Source organism: Cygnus olor, chromosome 2 (assembly GCF_009769625.2).
Source record: "Cygnus olor isolate bCygOlo1 chromosome 2, bCygOlo1.pri.v2, whole genome shotgun sequence".
Lineage (NCBI taxonomy): Eukaryota > Metazoa > Chordata > Aves > Anseriformes > Anatidae > Cygnus > Cygnus olor.
The window spans coordinates 75,428,322-75,442,689 of NC_049170.1; the positions used below are offsets into that span (position 1 = coordinate 75,428,322).

The 14,368-nt window shown below is 39.9% G+C and overlaps 1 long non-coding RNA gene across 3 annotated transcripts in view; it reads right to left on the minus strand.

Annotated features, from left to right (window-relative positions):
* Window positions 1–1,612: 1,612 nt before the first annotated feature.
* Window positions 1,613–14,368, minus strand: part of LOC121065875 — a 38,646-nt gene continuing 25,890 nt past the window's right edge. For all 3 annotated transcript variants that reach the window (XR_005817369.1, XR_005817368.1, XR_005817367.1), the window contains 2 exons: window positions 5,076–5,151; window positions 1,613–4,365 (listed from right to left, as the gene is read on the minus strand). This is a non-coding gene — a long non-coding RNA (uncharacterized LOC121065875). The remainder of the gene's footprint in view (window positions 4,366–5,075; window positions 5,152–14,368) is intronic.

The following is a 14,368-nucleotide window of genomic DNA, read 5'->3' on the forward strand; positions in this document are numbered from 1 at the left end:
TAGCCGATCAACTTCTCAACAGTTCAATATACAGCTCATTATACCTCAATCTTATTTTTATTCTAGTTCATATTAGACTCCTTTAGAGCAAACTTAAATGTATTAATAGTTCCTCCTTTTCTTGCCATAAAAAAGTAAAGTTATCTAAGGCACATCCATTCTACTTTCCAATCTGTATCTACACATGCACTACAATGGAGAGGTAACACAACACAAACTTTAAGAAAAACTTGAAGAAAAGGGAATAGTTGGTGGAAGGTGAGGTTTCAGTTGGAAATTAGAAGACATTTCTTCTCAAAAAGAGGAGTCAGGCATTGGAATGGGTTGCCCAGGGAGGTGGTGGAGTCACCGTCCCTGGAGGTGTTCAAGGAAAGGTTGGACGTGGTGCTTCGGGACATGGTTTTGGTTTAATGGGTGACATCGGTGGTAGGGGAATGGTTGGACCAAATGGCCTTGGAGGTCTTTTCCAACCTTAATGATTCTATGATTCTTTCCTGATTTCATGCCTCCATAGGGGGTGTGGGCACCTGCGGGTGCAGGTGTGTGTCTGCATTGTTGCTGCGCGTGGTGATGCCAGGGCTGCCCCGTGCTGGCCCCAACAGCCCCATGGCAGGACACAGCTGGGCCCAGCAGCCAAGATGGCGGCACCTTGCCTCAGGGACAGCCTGGGGAAGAACAGAGGGCACAGCACTGCCCAGCAGCCGGCAGAAAGAAAGGAAGAAAAGGGGAGAAACAGCCCTGCCGGCACCTGTGGGAGAGGATGAGGAGCGCAGGAGGGGCTCCAGGCACCGGAGCAGAGATCCCCCTGCGGCAGGGAGCAGCGCTGGAGCAGGGATTTCCCTCCCTCAGCCCCTGGGCAGGCCCCACACTGGAGCAGGGCACAGCGTGAGGAGGAAGGGGCAGCAGAGAGGGGCTCTCAGGGACTGACCCCAGCCCTGTGCCCACTCAGGGGCAAGAAGTGGAAGGGTGGGGGACGGAAGGGTGGGACTGGGCATGAGAAAAAGGACAGGTTTTAGTTTGTAATAAGGGGTTTTAGTTTGTACCACTATTTTTAATTGGCAATAAATTAACTTGCTCCAATTACAGTCTGTTTTGTTTCTAACGGTAATTGATAAATACTGTCCCTGTCCTTATCTCAGCCCATGAGCTATTCCATCTTATTTTCCTCACCTTGTTCCTGCTGAGGAGGAGCTGTGGTAGAGCAGCTGGGTGGGCCTCTGGCAGCAAGCCCAGGTCAACCCACCACAGTCTTTGAATACTTCAAAAAAACAATGCATAGTACTCCAATAGTCCAGTAAACTTATTACACAACCTAAAAATGAGCTTTGATTCTTTTTGTGAATCTGTGTAGCAGTGACAGGGATAGGATAACAACACACAGAAATAATATAAGCATTCTGTACACAAGAGATCTGGGAAGAAAAATTAAGATATAATTCAGGCGGTGGCCTGAAGCTGTTCCACACACAGATCTCACGTTGATGTTAATCATGAAGTGGCTGGAGGGTGTAATCCTGGAAAAATATGTCTCTTTATAATGGGAAACAATTTTTTCTAGTTGAAAAATAAAACACGAAGAAATCCCTTATAATAGGATGAATTTGCACACGATACATACGAACTATAAGCTATTTATTCTCTTTTTACTGAAGACAAACAGTGAAGGAAGTATATATGCACCATAGAAAATACGGCATTAAGACTTCTTCAGTCAAAGAATAAAGGGGTCAATGAGCTTGTTCTCATTTCCTACAGGAATGAAGCTCTGGGAGATTTCAGGCAGAGAAGTGTTGAGACAGAGACTCATCAACAATAGTTTAACTACCAATTATGTTTTATTGTCTAACTTGGTTATCATAGAACATGGGATACAAGGAGATCCATCTATTTATTTTCAAAGACATGTAAAGTTAATAGAAGTACTGGTCGGTCACACTGATACAAGAAGATAATCACCTATTTTAAAGTGACACCATCTGTTTAGACAGAACATAATTGCAAGAATAGATAAAAACACATTTTTAAGATGAGTTGACTAATGCAAAAAAAAATCATGGAATGTCGTGACTTCACCACCATTTTACATTTTTCAACTGAGACATATTATCACTACAAATGGTTGGATGAAATAAAATGTTCCAGGTATAGAATTTGGACTAGACTGGTATTTGTTCACTGTAGCTCTAAAATGCATGCTTTTATGAATGGGCAACTGCAGTGAAGCCTGACAAATTAGATAAAGTCATCTAAGAAATTCTATTGCATAAAAGCTGCCAGTTGACTTCACTAATTTAAGTTATTTTCAAGTGTTGTATTTAGTCTGTTTTAGTTCATTTGTCTATACAGAGTAAGCGGTTAACCAGGAATACCTGAATGACATACCAAAGAGACCTTTTGAAATGAATCCTTGCTAAACAGTGAGCTGTTATGTACTATATAATTCATCTGGAATTTCATAGTATACAAAATTTTTTCCCTGTGTTTAGTATTGCTCCTTTTTAGTGACAACTATTAAGTCTTACATGTTTAAAAATTGGAGCTGTTTCAATTGTCTGTATAACATTTCCTGTTTAAACTCTGTGGCGGATTTGGTCCCAGTTCAATAGGAAATCTCATGGGCTTCTCTGGGTTTGCATTTTACTTCCTGGGTACAACAGATTCTACTTCGAGATCCAACATCGTGCCTGGACATCATAAAACATTTCAAATTGCTCTCAATTTATAGTCACTGCTGCTTGCACTTAGCATTTTTCAGCAAAGCAATTTGTGTTATATGATACTTTGAAGTAGTGTCCTTGTAAAGAATCCCATCATATGCAGCAATTTCATCTGTGTAGTCACAATAAAATTTTATACTTGGAAGAATCTGTGCTGGTTCTGTTCACCATCCATGAAGAATTACTCTCAATCTGTTCTAAGGTTAGATCATTTTATCCGCTTGAGCCTGACATATTTTGCTCAAGGGGTGGACAGTACCAGCATCATTTACTCTACAGACTTCTTCATGCAACTCCTTGCCTAGTTTTTTGGTTACTTCCAAAACAAACTTCATTTAATAAATATTCTTCAAAATTATGATGATTTTGCAAAGCTGATAGGACATTTCAACAATTGTTTCCACAACATGAGTCTGTCAGAATTTACCTCAAAAGATTTCAACCCCAAATGGTTTGTGAAATCACTGACAACTAGAACATACTTTCTTGCTATTTTCTAAATTTAAATGTATTGTTACTCAGCTGGAAATCTCAATCACAACACAACTACTCTAGCCTGATAATACAGGACAGGAGAAGAATTTTCATTGATCCATTGACTGTTAATATTTTTAACTAAGAAATCACCAGATGGTATCCAATACAGTGTAATTTTATAGTACTCTCTACGTAACTTTTGAATACTTTTTCTATCATTAGGGTAGATTCTCTTTCCTAACCATGCTAGGATATCATGGCCCTACAAGTGTTCAATGTTCAGTGAGTCTTGTTGAACATGTTCAACAAAGCTCACCAGGAAATGCTTCTCTGGAAGGCAGCTACCATCTCACAGTTTACCAGGAGGCTACAGTTTTCATTAAAAGTCCCCCAAAGCTTGAGATTTTACCCTTCCAGATTTTTTCCTCTGTTTTTAACTCAATTTGTCAGGTTCTGTTGCCAACTCTCTCCTCCCATCCCCTTTCATAGGAGGACTTAATACACTAATTTAATCAAGGAAATATTTAATCAAAGTAATATTTCATTAAAATATTGTCAAGCAACTTCAACTTTCAAGGCTTTTGGAAGCCCTATACATTTCTCAGGTCACGTCAATTAAATTTTACTCTCCAAGCTTTCCATTTATTTATTTATTCTTTTTGCCTTCTACTAATGTACTAAGTTACTAGATCTTGGGTGATCCCTTACCATATTCAAACTCCTGTTCTATTACAGTGAAATCAAAGAGTCAGACTTAAAAAAAAAACTATTAAAAATAAAGCTTAGCATTAAGGTAGCTGAAGACAAACTTACTTAGTTCATATTGACAATATAAATATCTCTAGTTAACTGCAATAACCACGTTTCAACTGAAAGAGTAATTTCAGCTAAGATCCTTCTTCACACATACCTGTATAGAAGTCATTCTATGCTATCACAATTATGTTTTCAGGTCAATGTCTGTGTTTGTTTTCTCTATACGAGAAAAAAAATAAAATATATATATATACACATATATACACAGTTTTGGTCTTTCAAGCCTGGACAGCTACTTCCAAAGCAGCAGGAACCACCACTCTTGAATTGTGCTGGGATGTCCTTCTTCTGATTTTGCCAGATGTCGAACTCTTACAGAGTGAAGCAAAATGTTTGCCATTATATCTCATGCCAACTGAAAGAGGGATATATTCTTTACTTAGCATTTTTGCACTCATGAAGTTAAGAAGTTCTTTGGATTTTTGTTCATAGGACTTACTATTTCATATTTTTCTTTAACATGTAGCTATTTTTTTCTTTCTGTATTAAAAGCAATCTGATAATAGGTACTATTAGGTCAGGAGACTACATGTGGTGAGGAAACATGCATGGAGGGTGTATATATGAACTTGCATGCACAGCTGTACCTAATAAACACAGTACTCCACCACAAGCTATGCTGGAAGTTGCAGCACAACGAAGTAAAGAGATTAAGACTCCAAGCTGAGAACAGTATGAATTTATGGTTTGCTATGTAAATCTTGCTGTTTAGAGGCCCCAACCCCATCAGAAAGGACATGAATGGCACTCTTTAACTGTAGTAAAGCAAGGAAGAAAGAGCCCTCACTTTCCTTCCAAATAACATCTTCTCAAGTCACAGAGCACCACACGAACTTTTGTTGTTACTTAAAATTTTTGGATTGATAACTGCAGCTTTTTACAGCAGAAGGATGGGAGGAAATACCCAGAACCTCCTAATTTCTTTCACCCCAGCCTGGAAGAAAGAGTAGGTGGGGAACGAGAAGCTTTAAGAAGAGGACATTCTGCTGTTTTAGAACAGTTGACCCACTACAGCAGTGCAAACCAGAAGTTATTTTTGGATAAAAGAGCCACAGAATGACTTACCAAGTATTACATTCCCATATATTCAGAATTGTCTTCATCTGAGCCCGTTTTAGCTGTAACAGCATATTGCCCGATGCTGCAGCAAACAACTTGCTTTAGCTTAGCTTTCTGAAATCACATGGATTTACCTCTAAAAGAAATTAAACTGCATATGATAAAGGTATAATAAAACTAAGCAACCTTTGCATAATTAAACCTGTGGACAGGTAACAAAAAAAGTGTTAGCAATGAACAGTAATCATACAAAAGCTACCTCCAGTGGAACAGGTTTGAGGAGGAGGAAAACTCCCCACCATCAATATTCTCCTCCCCAAAAAACAGAACTGGAATGCTCACAACTTTCCTCAAGAACACCACAGAAGGGTGAGCATAGCACTCAATGTAGTGGATACAGGAAATCCTGTTTACAGCAGTTTAAACTGAATCATTATTGGGAATTAGCTGTAGTATTACATGTTAGTATCATTTTATTCATAATAGTGATAACTGTTTGCAGTACCATGACTAGGCTGGTGAGGCACTGATTAGACTCAAATATGAAGCATTCTTTAGCCTACACATTGCAGAGGGCACAGCGCAGCCGAGCGTTCTTGTACTAGACTCATTTCTACATAAATGCTAAATTTCTTAATTGCTTTTATAGTAGTCCTTACAATTTGTCTGTTTTTAAAGCAAAGCAGAAGTGTTCTTTCATGTATGACAAAATTATGTATGCTCTCAACACTATAATATAGGTACCCATACCCAACTCTTCCTTAAACTATCCTGACAAGCTAAAGTATTTCCTGCACAGGTTAATAATGCCTTATTACTCTTATAAAACTAAATAGGTGCTGCAACACATTTTCTACAAACTGCAATAAGCAGCAAGTCACTAGAAGACAATTTCAGAAACTAGAAATACTTTAAATTGAGACTGAATTACCATGAATTAGTAACAGCAGTAATTATTTTGGGTCAAAGTTTGTGAACACCAGTAGGACATGGAATGGGAAATGTTTTATTGCATCTCGTTTGCTTCCCAAACTGTCAGTTTTTCATAGTATTTCTGCTACTTATTAGTCAATAATCTCTACCATTCAAAAAGTCACCCAGAAGCCAGCAGGTCAGGTTGATGGCTGGACTTGGTGATCTTGAAAGTTTCTTTCAACTTAAATGATTATCTGATTCCAAGTGATCTACTAACAAAAAGTTCACATAGATCACTTCATCACCAGTTTAATCAGAAGTAATGTTGTTTATTTTGCGGTATTCTACCATCATCTCAGCAGTTCAACAGCATACTGTATGATAAGGCAGCACACACACGGCTACAATAAAACACCATGTTAAAAGGTAAATAAAATCTTTTAGGGAAGCAAAGTCACCATCAATATACTCACAATTTCCTAGGCAAGTTCACCGAATTGGAAAGAAGGGAAGAGGCGAAAGTTCTGTCTGTAAACTAGTGGGTAACAGTTCGCCAGCTGCCCAAATTATTCTCAAGTACTTAGGCATATCTCTGGATAAAAATTATTACGGTTCAGAGGATTTGATGTAGACAGGAACATTTGTCAAACTATAACCAAACTTTTTCAATTTACATTAGCGAAGTTATGAAGCTGAACTATGGCAGCCACTTGCACTAATCTATTAGTTAAAGAAAAAAGCCACAATGCATGACATGCCTGCAAATCTATCTATATCTGTAAGCAGATGTGTATATTCAGGAATGCATTTTAAGCATCATTAATACTGATACAGAAAGATACCGCAGTCATCTTTCATAACCAGAGGTTTCACTGCTGCAGTGTGCTTGAACAACCTTCTTCAGCTCAGAGTGTTCATCTGTCTTGTAGAAATGGTTCAGCATTTTCATTCATCATTTGAATGAGGTGTGGTAAAACTTCTACTTTTTTTTTTTAAGCTCAACTAGTGTATTTTCATGGACTGTGCTTTCTGAGCCCATTAATAGTAATGATGTTATATGGTTCACTCTAGTCCTTTCCTTGGGCTGCTGCTCACATCTGAGCAAGTAATAAAGAGGGAAAGCCCCTCCTGTATGGAAATGCATGGCTTCACCAGAGCAGGGTGAGTGGAGTGCAGTTAAAAGCTTCAACTAATAGAATCCGCTATTTTTCCCAAAGAAAGAAAGAAGTAAGCAAGCACAGACAGAACACGGACCTATCAAAGACAGAAATTCTCTCTAGGATTTTCTTTTTTTTTTTTTTTTTTTTTTTAATTAAACAGAATGCTGTGCTCATATAAATTCACAGGAACACAGGAGTAAAGGCATATTTAGTACGTGCTGTACTGGGTATTATTTTCAGCTGCCTGTTTACTGCATTCTACTAGAAAAGTGAGTAAAAGCAAAAGCTTACACCCCTCCCTGTGGCTTAGGAGGCTCTCAACTGTGCCACATTACCGTCACATTCCAAGCTACACTACATCTTTCAACTCCCCAACCGCCATGGATTTTGTGGCATCCAGGATCACGATTATCACTATGCTTGGAAGTACTCTTCAAATTTTATGTTTAGGGAGGGATTATTCGCTTTATTTAGAAATAGCTCAGATTCCTTCCTCTACTCCAAGACCAGAGCTGCTGACATCCATGGGCAGTTTCTCCCCTACTCCATTCAGAGATAAGTTTTCGAAATAAGCTGAGCATTTGGGGCCTGATTAATATCTATCTTCCAGAGTACTCTAAATGCGTCTTTACAATAGTGGTGCTGGGAAGCACAGCACAGAAAACATAACTCAGGAGAGATCGAAACGGTACTCTCAATTTAGACTGCTATGACCTAGAGTGACTAACAGTCCTTAAGGCTGTAAACTGGAGCAGCGCTGCATGCCCCCCTTAGCATACTCCACTAAACTATCTGCTTCTTGAATGCCTTCACCATCCCAAGACATCATATCATAATGTCATACCAGAGAAAATACCTTTTTCTACAGTGAACCAAACTACAGCATACAGAATAACTACTGATAGCGAAAATAAAAAAAAAAAAATCAGGTAAAAGTAACCATCACACTTCTTTGCCCATCTTAGTAAGATGGGACAGCAATACATTTAAAGGAAATTTTTGCATGATCAAAACATGCTAAATGTAAATTAAGAACCACAGAAACAACCCTCTAGACACTCTCTATGAAGACTGACAAGGCAATCAAAGAAAAAAAATCCAATTTGCCTGCTGCACACAATGAAGCAAACAATGGAAATATTCTGGGTATGCACACCAGATGCTGACACAATCTCTTTCAGAACAAGTTAAGCAAGGGAACAGAGGGCCCCTCAAAACCTTAAGGAAAACTCTTAAAAGACAAAGCGTAATCGTCTCTCTCAGCACTACACAGAAGTACAACAAATGATAGACAGGCGTGCAAAGGACCAGTTTTCACTTTATCAATGGGAGTATGAAGAAAACAAAAGAAAACTGTTACCACTGTTTTAATTCTATAATTATTCTCATTTTCATCTCTTCACTTTCACACTATGCATATGTCTTTCCTTTGTTTAGAGCACATACGTTTTTCAGCTAGATCAGACACTAAAGACTACAAACCAGCAACGCAGCCTGCAGAGACATAGATGACATTAATTAAAAGCCGTGCTTGGCTTAAGAAAGCCCTATTGTCTCAGGCACCAAATGAATTAATCCAGACTGTTCTGAAAAGGGATGATATTATGAATAACTTTCACACGTCTTAAATGCAAGATGGTCCTGAAGAGGCTTGAATCCCAAATCTCTCTTCAGAGATAAAAGAAAAAGCGAGGCCACATTTGTTTTAAGAACAGAATCATAAGAACCCAGTTATTCAAAATTCACAAATTTTAATTGATAGAGCTCTCAGATCGGTCACTACGGACACTATAAAACTAGCAAAGAAAGCATCTTTTTCTAAAGTAGTACGTCAATTTAACAGGTGTTTTAAAGGACTAAAATGGATGTTTCCAGAGAATGATGAAGGATGCATCAAGGATGCATCAGTGAAAACATTATGCAACAAGTAAAAGTGAAATACTGCTGCACAGCAGGATGTTTAACTTACTTTTGCAAAACTGAACAGACACTAAGAGGATTCTTTTTAGTGAAAAAAAATTTAGAATGACTCACAGGCCTTTGATCCTGTCATGGTGGAAACCTGCTCTGGCATGCTTCACAGCCTGACAGAGCAGCACTGTAGAGGAGAGTTAATCAGCAAGATGTATAATGGGAAGAGGTCAGAATCAATAAGGACTTGCTTCTGACACTATAGTGCTGAACACCACACTTCATGCAGCAATTCTTTTAACTAAAAATATCTTCATGATTGCAGACCAAGTCTTATTTTAGTGCCAGTGACAGATTAAGGAAGTGCTCACTGCCAAACGTATCATTTATTTATGAGGATTCCAAGTGGTATACAGCAGTGAAGCAATTTCTTTCCCATGGATTTCAGCAGAATGAAAACAATGTTATGACAAAATGCCCATTGGGGCAGAATTAAGATTGAGAAGTCCTTAGTATTTAAAGGTCAGTTAGTCTTAAAAGTCCACATGTTTAGAAAAACCTGCTGTACTAGATAGAAAAAAATGCCCATTTAGCCTCGTGTCCCATCTTTAAGAGTGAACAAAAGTGAATGTCTAGGAAATGGTATAAGAAAAGTTAAAAAGTCATATAGTGATACCTTCCTACTAAAGCTTCCCCAGTTCTAAAGATCTGACTCAGAAAAGTTCTGAATCAGAGATGGCGATTTCAGAACTCACAGGCCTTCACAAGTCATTCTTCCATTAATCTGACCAGGGTAAACCACTTGCAGTTAACAAAACTAAAAGAACAGCAGGAGCCCAGCACTCCTGGGCCAAACTGCTGATATCTACATTCCATTGATAACTTCAAGTACTTAGAAATTTAGAATTAGTAGTTCTGAAGTTAGCTGTGTGGGTTGGAGATCTAAATATGAATCTTTTGAACAAAGGATTCCTATAACAGAACCTCCACTTAAAATCACATTATAAAATGTAAATATGCTTACCTCATATGTAGATATAGCTGGGTGTTTCATCATACTTCCCAAAACCATTAGTTTCAGTAAACTAACTCATGCTAAAACTTAATTTCTAAAGTGCAAACCCATGCTAAGAACATTCAATTTCCTTATGATTTGACTTGCTAGTACGGATATGGCTGATATTCAGCCTGTTGTCTTAGTGTCCTTATGAACGATAAGCACACTACAATACCACAAATGACTGAAGTGTTTCCCTTCTTTATTTCAGAAGTACAGCATAAGAGGATGCATCATGATTTGACACAATGTTTAGACTTTTTAAAAATGGTTTCATACTGAAGGCTAACATTCAAGAATAAGAGTAGGCAGATAATGCAAGAAAACAGGAACCAGTTGTAGTAGCAGGGAGAAGACTGCATGTGGGACTGTTGATCCAAACTAATGGGATTTGGAGGGACACAAAACAGACTTCTTGGAGGGAGAGTCTAACAGCAGACTTGAACTACTTCTCCTTGCCATTTTTTGGCCCTTCAAAAGATATGAACTCCAAAATGAGTTGAATCAGGATTTTTAAAAAATCCTGAGAACGAAGAAAAACAACAAATTAACGTCTATGTTGTTAGCCCCTGAAAGCTTGCGTGAGGAAAGGAGGTTGCTGAAGTTAAGATGAAGGCACAAATAAGAGCACCGCTTCCAGCTAAAACCACAGCTTAGATTACATAACCAAGGAAGAGCACAAAACCAAGTGAAATACGATGCATCTATACAGCCTGTTCCCAGCCCCATCCCTACCCCCAAAATAATGGAACAACACCAATCAAAACTGACTTATCCGAAATCCCTATTACTTCAGAAAGACTATTAGTGTGCTAGTGTCTTCTAAACAAGTAATGGTTAAATAAAATATGGTGGGAAGAATTTGGCAGAGAAGTTGGAGAACTCCTAAAACGAGTTGCCTCATTGTATAATTCCCTGCATCATTTCCCCAACTCATTTCCTCCTATTTGCACAATGCTGTTAAGCACGGTATGTTCATTTACCTAGTAAACCAGCTCACGTCCCCCTTCCTCATCTCTGCAGAAAGAACTTTCCCTTCCCCTTCATCCTGTACACAGCAACTGAAATTCGGTATAGCTTCACAACAAATACTTTCCTTCGCTTTTATCAAAAGAAAAATGGGGATGTTTTGATATTCCGAAAGGGGCAAAAGACTCTTAGTATTCTTCATGCCACAAAAAATCAGCAAGCATTCATTCAGTTAATGCCTGGATCACCTATTTTCAGTCTCCCCTCAGCTAAATCTTTCTTGCTAATCCCCCCAGATCAATATAGCTATGTCTAACATAAAAACTGTTACCAAACTGCATGCAGGTAATTACAGAGATGAGTTTCTATCTTTTTGCCAACAGCAGCAGATCGTATTGCCCTGTGCTTTAATTCCACACTTGTTTCAGAGGCTCGGGTTTTGCTGAGGTTGATCACCTTGAAGGGCACGAGATATCTGGCAACATGAACTAAATTCATAACACTCAGAATAAAAAACAAAATAAAATAAACAACCATCTTAGATGCTGAACAGTAGCTTTTCATGTTCTAAATGATACAGACCAACAAGATGACAATTTTTCATTTTCAGGTCTCAGATAACTTTAACCTTATAGTATGAGGGGGGTAGACAAGGCAATCTCCAGAGCTCCCAGCTGTCTGGTGACTGCTAATTAGCTACACAGCAATCATTATGCTGAACATATCATCACAGCAGCATTCCATTTTTTCTCTCAACCCATCTAATGCTACATTTAATATCTTTCTCTTACAGCACCATTTTCTTGCATTTTACTTCCCACTTTGAAGTGTTTGATACAGCTTTAGATTCCCTCCAAATTTTATGAAGCTCCATTAGATTTATCAAGAACACATCACAGCAAACTCAAATCCACCCTTAACAAAGGAAGCAAAGCAAAAACACCTTCCTGGCATCCACTTACTTCCACCTCCCCCCCCCCCGCCCAAAGTAGTGCAGGAGAATGGGGGCTGCAGTCAGTCCCGAACACTTTGTCTCTGCCACTCCGTCACAGTCACTCTGTGCCCCTGCTCCAGTGTAGACAGGACCATGGTGGAGCTCAGCTGCCCAGCAAGGTAAAACCACCGCACCCAGACCAGTGGAAGGCATCCCTGCCCAGGGCAGGGAGGTTGGAACTAGGTGATCTTTAAGGTCTCTTCCAGCCCAAATCATTCTACGATAAGTGTAAAAATATATTATCAACAGTTTACTCACATACCATACAACCTTCCCCCGGTGCTGACCTACTTACTAAGAAGTCAATGATATTGTTTCTACTGTGCCATAATTATAGAGTACTCAAGAAATAAGAATGGAAGCAATACTTGGTAGCTTTATTATTTCAGACACCTAAGCCCAAGATGGGAGTTAAAGAGCTGAGCATGAAGTCTTAAGAAACATTCTTATTGTCATCACACTTCAAAAAGAAAAATGTTAAAACCAAAGAAGGAAGTAAATTAAGTGTTTTGTGAGCTTTTACTAAGTGCTTCGTTACTTACTGAGTGCTACCGAGCGCTTCAGTACTGGTGTAGATTTAGAACCGTGGAGTCAGTTTGGGAATTTAGAGGAAGAACTGATTAGAAACAATTAGGATGAAATGACTTAACTGGAGAAGAAGGTATTAAGGTTGACACCTTCAAGGCTGCCTAAGGAAGCCACATTTCTTGCCTTTTTGATAGTTTTGCAAGTATTAGATCCCTAAAAGATTAGTCCATCAATTTATCTCCCACAGAATTAGGATATTATTTCCTCTCAAATATCTGTCCAAGGGAATGTAATGGGGTCTGAAGAACTCATGAGACAGAATCATAGAATATCCCAAGTTGGAAGGGACCCATAAGGATCATCAAGTCCAACTCCTGGCACCACACAGGTCTACCCAAAATTTTAGACCATGTGACTAAGCGCACAGTCCAAACGCTTCTTAAATTCAGACAGGCTTGGTGCAGTGACTACTTCACTGGGGAGCCTGTTCCAGTGTACGACAACCCTCTTGGTGAAGAACCTCTTCCTGATGTCCACCCTAAACCTTCTCTGCCTCAGCTTGACACCATTCCTGCAGGTCCTATCACTGGTGATTAAGGAGAATAGGTCACCTGCCTCTCCACTCCCCCTCGCAAGGAAGTTGTAGACTGCGATGAGGTCCCCCCTCAGCCTCCTCTTCTCCAGGCTGAACAGGCCAAGTGACCTCAGCCGCTCCTCATACGAGTTCCCCTATAGGCCCTTCACCATCTTCGTCATCCTCCTCTGGACACTCTCCAACAGTTTTACATCCTTTTTGTACTGTGGTGCCCAGAACTGCACACAGTACTCGAGGTGAGGCTGCACCAGCGCAGAGTAGAGCGGGACAATCACTTCCCTCGACCGACTAGCGATGCCGTGCTTGATGCATCCCAGGATGCGGTTGGCCCTCCTGGCTGCCAGGGCACACTGCTGGCTCATATTCCACTTGCTGTCAACCACAACCCCCAGATCCCTCTCTGCGGGGCTGGTCTCCAGCGTCTCATTGCCCAGTCTGTACGTATAGCCAGGGTTGCCCCGTCCCAGGTGCAGGACCCGGCACTTGCTCTTGTTAAACTTCATGCGGTTGGTGATCGCACAGCTCTCCAATCTGTCCAGATCTCTCTGCAAGGCTTTTCCACCCTCAGCAGAGTCTACAACTCCTCCAACTTTGGTGTCGCCAGCAAATTTGCTCAAAACACCTTCTAGTCCTACATCCAAATCGCTTATAAAAACATTGAAGAGGACTGGCCCTAAAATGGAGCCTTGAGGGACCCCACTAGTGACCATCCGCCAGCCTGATGTGGCCCCATTTACCACAACCCTTTGAGCCCTACCCGTTAACCAACTGCTCACCCATCGTAAGATGTTTTTGTTTATCTGTATGCTAGACATTTTGTCCAGTAGGATCCTATGGGAAACCGTGTCAAAAGCCTTGCTGAAGTCCAAAAAGATCACATCAGTTGGTTTCCCTTGATCGACTAAATGGGTGGTCTTATCATAAAAGGAAATCAAATTTGTTAGGCAGGAACTACCCCTCATGAACCCATGTTGGCTGGGACCAATGACTGCATTGTCCCCCAGGTGCGCTTCAATAACTTCAAGGATCATCCTCTCCATAATTTTACCAGGCACTGACGTGAGACTGACAGGCCTGTAATTCCTGGGGTCTTCTTTCTTACCCTTCTTGAAAATTGGCACAACATTTGCCAGCTTCCAGTCTACTGGGACCTCTCCAGATTTCCAAGAT